At 37.9% G+C, this 7,899-nt stretch overlaps 1 protein-coding gene across 1 annotated transcript in view; it reads right to left on the bottom strand.

Moving 5' to 3' along the window:
• Window positions 1-2,216: 2,216 nt before the first annotated feature.
• crebrf (creb3 regulatory factor) overlaps window positions 2,217-7,899 on the bottom strand; it is a 53,953-nt gene continuing 48,270 nt past the window's right edge. Inside the window, exon 11 of the transcript XR_013780129.1 lies at window positions 2,217-2,228. The gene's annotated coding sequence lies outside the window, so the exon portion shown is untranslated. The remainder of the gene's footprint in view (window positions 2,229-7,899) is intronic.

The following is a 7,899-nucleotide window of genomic DNA, read 5'->3' as shown; positions in this document are numbered from 1 at the left end:
CAAACCAGCCCCCCACCCACTACCACTATAGCTTTACACACATGCACTCCTTCACCATTTCCCCTTACATTCTTTGTGCTTATTGAAGACATGACATCCTTTTGCATAACGTTCAAAAAAGTGCTTTCATGCCCACTGTCCACGAAAACATAGACACATACAGAAGCACACACATGCTTACACAATAGTTTGATGACTTTAAAGATTGCATAATAAGTCCAAACTCGAAAGCTTCTTGGCAAAAACATTTCACAGATAAATACGTAGATGCTTAAAACCGGCAATTACTTGAGAAAATCTAAAATCCTTGCATTGTTTGCATGACAAGCAAATTTAAAGCATGAAATCAAACTTTAAGAGCAAACATAGTTACTCTAATCTGCTACTTTCACACCAGGGAGCCGTGATGTCATCAATCAGTAACCCAGAGCTGGAACAGCGGCCAGCCTTCCCCAAACCAGCCACATGTGTTTTTATTCAGCAGGAAAGTAATAGCTAAAAAGGTTAGGTCACAGATAGTTTACAATAATATTATTCATGTAAAAGGAAAGTGGAAACGATCCCTGTATGTGACTTCACTCTATTTACACAAGCATGGCCTGAATACATTGATATGGCCTGCCAGTAAAACTCACCATGTGTACACATTACACGTTAATAGCATGAACTGGATTTCATAAGGTGATGGAAAGGAACCAAGCCAAAGTCAGACAATTAGCGAAGATTTAAAATAACAACTGAGAGCCTGAGGCGTAGTGTTAAAGCAGAGGAGCCATAATGAGAGTCAGAGTTATGATTCCAGCTCACAGGAGAAACAGAGACACTGTTGTAGTGTTCAAATGTCAACTGCCAAAAGGTACCAGATCTTGGACTGGATTTCTGGTTGTACTTAATGCTCACTTGATGTGGAAAATATTAATTAACATACGGACCATTTAATGTTAGATGAGCTATTTTATAGGTTGTTACTGTTGGCCGTATGTGAAGACCTGAGGCTATACAGACCGATGAATACGGGCTGGGTGATGTGACTAAAACTGTTATTGCGATAAGAATTTTTACGTCAGTCAACATAGATAATTATCACGATAAATGTAAAATTATTATTTCTTTCAGATTTAAAGGCTGATTTTTGAATTTCTGAAGGTTGGAAAAAACAAATGGTTTAATTGAAGTATGTTTATTGTTGAACATGACAAGCTACACTTGAACAGAGGAACATTTCACAATCACTAGCACAGTGCCCGGTGCTTGAAAACACTGAGAGAAGTGACATTGCGAAAATTCACATTGCTGTTTAATTGCCTAGGGATACAATCAATAAACAACTGTAATTTTACTATTTTTGCTCTTAACTATCTGTGCATGCAGAATGTGTGTTGTCAGGCTTTATGTAAACCACATTGTGGGGACACAAGGTTCTTAACACATCACAAGGACTTGTCTCCTCTTTGCAGCTTCAAAAGGTAAAGCATGATTTTTTGGGGCTAAGACCATGAACAGAATAAAGCAAGGATATAGTGTCAGTGATATCACCCATTGGTTTCTAAACAATCTAGGGACCGACATCTGTACTCAAGAAAGTGCATTGCTTTACCGATTGATAGAAACCTAGAACTTCCCAGAGCCATAAAGAAGAGGCTAGTGTTGTGAGGTTTTCGCCACTAATTTGGAATATGTGTGTGGAGATTATCGATCTAATAAAGAGGATGTAATTCATATTAAACAGACATTCTGACTGTATATGGATGGGGTAATTGTTTAAAATTCATCAGGATCCCGTTCTCGAAAATGTCCACAAGGAAAGGTCCTGGACATTTTGTGATATTCAGTGATACATATTTTAAAGGAGCCTAGTTGTAAAGACTAAAAGTATGCAAGTGGTCAACAACTGTCAGCGATATCAAATAAAGAAAGTTTAATTCAAAGCTATTACAACATGTATTATAGATATGCCTAATAGAAAATCAAAATGAATATTGTCTTGCTTCATATACAATTGGGTTTGTTTCTGAAAACAAAAAGCCTTAATTTGGGGAAATGATTTTGGAAAATCAAAAATTAAGGTGCACTGTGAGTTCCCCTTTTCTTCTTTTTAATCAACTAATTTCCAAAACCACTTCTATTATAAACAATCAAACCTGCTTCTTTCTCAATTTCCCTCTTAAATCTCACTCCTCTTTTTCTCTTGTTTAGAGAGATAACTCCTTGAGCTTGCCCTCTTAAGACTTTCTAATCTGACCTAAAACCAAAGCGACTTGAGCACCAACTTTTGTTGGCATGTTGTTGGTCAGTGTGTGATCGTGTCAGGATTCAGGTGGATCGATCATATTGGGCTCTCAGTTTATTTAATTTTGGTGTCCTCAGATCAGATGTGAGTTGGTAAAATTGCTCAAAAGATGTTTGCTTTGTCTCGTAGTGATGTTTAACATTACCCTAATAATGGTTGCAAGCATACTGAAAAAATATACGAGATAGACGACTGGTTTTAAACTGTCCCTTGGGAGAATAAACATGAAAGAGTCAGACCAGTCTTGATTAAAATCTTAACCATCTTTTCTAATATGAGAGCACCCCAGATAACTTTTCCCCAAACTCCCTTAGTTAGTGTCTCTGCTTCTGTGTTTCTGTGGTTTTCCTCTTTGCGGACCCCTCTGTGTTTGTTTCTGTTTGATCACACTCACCGTGTTCAGTCGCCAAGCCTGGTCTGAGTAAAAGATTTAGCAGGCTAAGTAGCGTCCCCTGTGAGGATTTTGGACAAATGCATTGGTCTGTGACCTTCCTGGCAGCAATATCATGCTGCTAAAATCACAACCGTGAAGGCAAGAAAAGCTGCACCATTTAAAAAAGACTATCATGAAATAAAAATCATCAAAGCGGGTCCGAATTCAGAGAGCTATTTGGTGATGGCCAGTATAAAATGTCCAACCCTATTTTAGCTGAATAACATTAATTATATTCACAATGTGTTAAAACAAAATAAACTATTTCTTTTTAATCACACAAACTCACTTGACAGTCAATATATGCAACTAAATCCAAGGAAAGAGCCTATTAGCTTTTTAGCAGCCTGTTAGTTAAGCTAATCAACTGTCACAAAGATTCACAAAAAACTAAAAACATGAGGCACTGAAATATTATGGAGGGGTTGAGTTTTGAAGGCACATCAGATATCACAGAAATTCACACAGGGATGAACGGACTTGGTTAGTTGGAAAAAGAGGCGTTAAACCTCCTGTCAAACATCTATGAGCATGGCCACCTCTCAATTAACTCAGCCAAACGATTACCGTACATATCTCAGCACTCATTAAATCAAAAAAGAGAAGTTAATGAAATAAATAATAAATTATTTACCAATTTCCTTTTTTACCCCATGAGAATGATTGCAGGTTGAGTATTTGTGTGAATATATTGAAAAGGAAGTTAATGTTAAAGTTGAGTCGGGATTGCTTGATTTCACAAAGGCAAAGTGGGTCAAGGGTAAGTATCTTATACCTTTGATCCTTTTTAAATCCAATGTCATTCTACACTCACATTTTAACCATGGAGCGATTACCTGCCTTTTCATTTCTTATTGGTCAAATATGTGATGCACTACACACCCGAGATATCCATTTTCTTAAAAAATCCACATTATGTCAATTTCCCAGCTGACGAGAACATCAACAATTCAGCCGTACCTTCCTTCACCTCCCTTTTTTCCTTTTTCTTTGGTTTTAACAATTTCTTTCTGCTAGTATAACTTTGCTGCTCTTTCATTTGTTTTTCCACTTTGAATCTGCTGTCATAACAAAATATGACTAAAAAACCCTCCTTTGTCTCTCAGCAAGAATAACGTACATTCCTTGGCTCATGTTCAGGTGTTTTTCTTCAATCTGTCCACCCTCCTTAGTCAAACCATTTGAGGAAACTAAAATAGTCACCTCTCCCATGGTTTCTTAAAAGCTTAACCTTCAATCTTGAGTTTTTGACTGACTTGGTTTCAATACTGATAACCCTGTCTGACCTATGATAGAGTCTGTGTGACACAGAGTAATGTGTATCGCATTACCTCTCTTGATTACCTGCTTCGATCCCGACACAGCTTTTTATAGAATGCAGAGCTTTGAAGAGCCTTTTGTTTACATTTTCTCAGAACAAGTTGCATAATGTTTTCTACAAAGCTTGATCCAAATGATTTTCTATATTCTAATGAGTTAACAGAAACTAAAGAATTTTACAATTGACAAACAATTTCAACTCTTCATGGCTACAATTCTATTACGATTTAATTATAATGTAGCTTGTTGTGCACAATGTCATCCACTGTTTAGGCCTGTGTGATTGAAGCTTTGTCCTCCTGATGGGAACTCGATGCTAATTTGAAGATAAATCATTTGATGATTTTGCTCATTATACACAGATGTGTTTGAGCTCTATTGCATCGTATCAGTAAAAGGGTATTTCTGATGTGTGTGGGAAAGTGAGAAATAAGTTAGATAACATTTTTGTAATTACTTGTGGTTTGTTATGACTCAGTATTAAAACAACTGTTAGTACTTAGCTCAGAAGTTCTTTGGAACCCCTAATTCTCGCAGTGGAAGTCCCCTTCCCAGCGTAACCTCAAACCCTTGTTGTACACTCTGTTAATGGACCAGACCTGTCTGTGCAAACTGGCATGGCAAACTGTTCACAACTTTCCCATGGCTCATCTTCATCTGCAGTCACGGACGTCTTCCACCCCCATCAACTTGCCCACTCCCCATTCCAACCAGACAAAGAGGAAAAACAAATCAAACAATTTACAGTTTCCCATTATTCTCAGTGTCTGTCAGCATATGGCTCCAATCAGTGGTCTGTTTGTGTGTGTGTGTGTGTGTGTGTGTGTGTGTGTGTGTGTGTGTGTGTGTGTGTGTGTGTGGGTGTGTGAGTGTTTATGTGTCACCATGTGAATGTTATTTTCCATACATGTCCTCTTTAGATAGTCAGCTCTTTGTCCACACTCTTCCTCAACTTTTTTTTGCTCCTCCTTCCTCTCACGCCCTCTCATCTTCCATCACTCTCTTTTCTGTACCCATGTCTTTGATTCTCAGGTTTAAAGTCTCTCTCTCTCTCTCTCTCTCTATTTTAGTCATGCTTTTCTTGGCAACAAGTCAGACCTCAGGCAGACCTAGAGGTCTTTTTCCCAAGCGATCTCCAGGGTGCACCCAAGGGAACAGAACAAACTCACACACACACGCACACACGCACACACACACACACACACACACACACACACACACACACACACACACACACACACACACACGCACAAAAACACAATGTTGTTGCCTTCACATGTTCTGTCCATTTCCTCTCCTACTTCTATCTCATACCAGTCCCTGTCTGCACCTCCTTGTTGACTCACACAATATTGTTGCATTACTTTATAACTGTGGAAAAAACAGAGAACACAGTGTTCAGCCTTGTGCTCCCAGGCTGGTCGAACTTTCTACTTACACTTCCGTTTATTACATGCTTTTCGGGTATTTATAGCTATTGTATAAACCAGGTATCTCTTTCACAGGGAAAAACTGCAAGACTGAAGCAGCACATTCAGTTATAAGCATGACTAAGTTCTTTAGCTCCACCATTTCTAAATACTAACAATACTGAAAGATATTATTGAGTAATACAAAAGTGAGTGCTGCATCTTTACTTCACCTACAAAAATAGTATTCACATAGAAATAATATATGTTACTGTAGAAAGAAATCAATCTCTGCATCAAAATGTCCAAAAAAAATAATACAATGCAAAACTATTCAAGTTTTTTGGCAACAAGATTCTGTAAACACAAATGCTTTCAAAATATCATATAGTAAGTATACCTAATGTATGGAACTGTCAGGTTGCTTTGATTTTTGCATGGACAAAGCAGTGACTTTTGTCTCCTTGAAGAGATTGTCCCGTCATCCTGAACGAGGAGCTCTAAAATGATTGTGGTAGCAAGAGAATAGGAAGACAATTAGCACAACTATACATATGTTACATCTTCCTGGCTGTGAACACAAAAGAAGTCATATTGTGTTCCTAATATGACTTAAATATATTATCTACTGAGTAGTAGTCCCAACAATTTAGAGAGGAAAAGCAGGACAACATCGCCCTCTAGTGGCGATGAACTGTTAAAGCAGATGTTGCGCATTTTGGCAGCGGAAGGAATTTTTTTTTCGCGTTCCCCTTATAGTCTGCATTAAAAAGTATTTATTTGGCAAATAACTGAACCTCAAATTCCTACAAAACAAAAAACAAAAGCTATGTCTTAATCCGTAAAAAGGGATCACCAGGCTTTATTATGGGGAGAGGAGTCACCTGCTCTGATGTTTGTTTGTTTCTCATAAGCAGGTGATGTCTGCATTACAGTGATCGGATGAATTAGGCTACGCAAGTTGTTGCACTGATTTCGTTTCATCATTTTTATAGAAGCATCAGACTGACAGTAATGGCAGTAGCAAAAATTATCTTCACAATGTAAAATGTGTTTTTATACATTTTAAATTACTTTAAATACCTAAATACCTTGATGCAACAGCATGCTTTTTTCACTGGAGGACGCTTTTTTTCCAGTTGTATGAGGTATATTTGACAGATTATAATGTAAATCTTACTTCAACCGAGTGATGAGATCCTGCAGACTGATGAGATTGCAAAAATTCAGATAATATAGCTAGAGCAGATGTCATCGAATAGGTTTACTTTTTTTCCTTTTTTTTTTACAATGAAAGTATGTTTAAAAAAAAATGAAAATAATAATAATGTAAGGGGCTGGGAGAACCGTTAAAACCCATTACAAATACATTTTTAATGTGTGTGACATACCTGAGATCAACATTTTGCAGACTCAGTAGCTCCATCTTGCAGGCCTCACTCTTCTTCCTATTCCTTGGTGACCCATTTCCTCTCCGAGGCAGACTATTTCTCCTCCTTGGAGGTCCACTCCTTATTCTTCTCTGTCTGTGCAGGTCTTTAACCCGTGCCATCATCCTGACACTCGTGATCTCTCCATGCCTTTTACCAAGTTTCGCCTCCTTGAGCTGCTCCTGCTATCGCACGTTCAAGGTGTCATTCTGATGGCACAATTTTATTTTATTTTATTTTGTTCTTGTTTATCGGCTCGTGCTGAGTGTCAGACTCTTCTTACGTGACCTCTGCTGCCTCTTTCGTGCTGCTCCATACTTTCCCTAAGTTTTGGCCAAAGACAGGCTCATGCGGTCAGACGGGTCAGACTATCTGAGGACCTCCTAAATCCTGAGTACCCTCTCACATATTTTCCAACCCCTTCATTTTTCAATAACTGACCATTTTGAACAGCATAAAGTACTTTCAGGCTCTGTAGCCAATCATTGCAACGCGTTGTTACAAAATGTAAACATACACAAAATATTATGGAAGTGAACTGTTTACAATAGCTAATTTTTAGTTACACTTTGGTTAGACCAGGCTACTTTTGGTCATTAAATAAGCCATCATAGCAAAACAGAAAAGAGTATAGCACGTAGGAACTTTAGACTGATTGGCAAAATGTGTTAAACTATTTGTTACTGACAACTGAAATGAAAGGTTTTATAATTTCACATAGCATTATCTGGGCAGTTGTCTTACCTGAAGTTAATTATTATAAGTACCGGACTTATAATCTTCAATCCCAGGACCTCTTCTTATGGTCTGTTCCAAAAGTCAGAATGGAGCTGGGAAAAAAGGCGTTTAAATTTGCTGTTCCCTTTACTTCGAACACATTACAGGTAAACTGAAACTTAACAAACTTCTCTCGTTGGATGCTTTTAAGAGGAAGTTAAATGACTTGGAGGCAAAGGCATCTGGTTGTAGATGTTCTTCCTGATTTGTTTGCGGATGACCCTGACAAACATTTGCTGC

The sequence above is a fragment of the Symphodus melops genome, assembly GCF_947650265.1.
Source record: "Symphodus melops genome assembly, chromosome: 11".
NCBI lineage: Eukaryota > Metazoa > Chordata > Actinopteri > Labriformes > Labridae > Symphodus > Symphodus melops.
The sequence above is the reverse complement of the archived record's forward strand: the minus strand, read 5'-3'. Positions and strand labels throughout refer to the sequence as shown.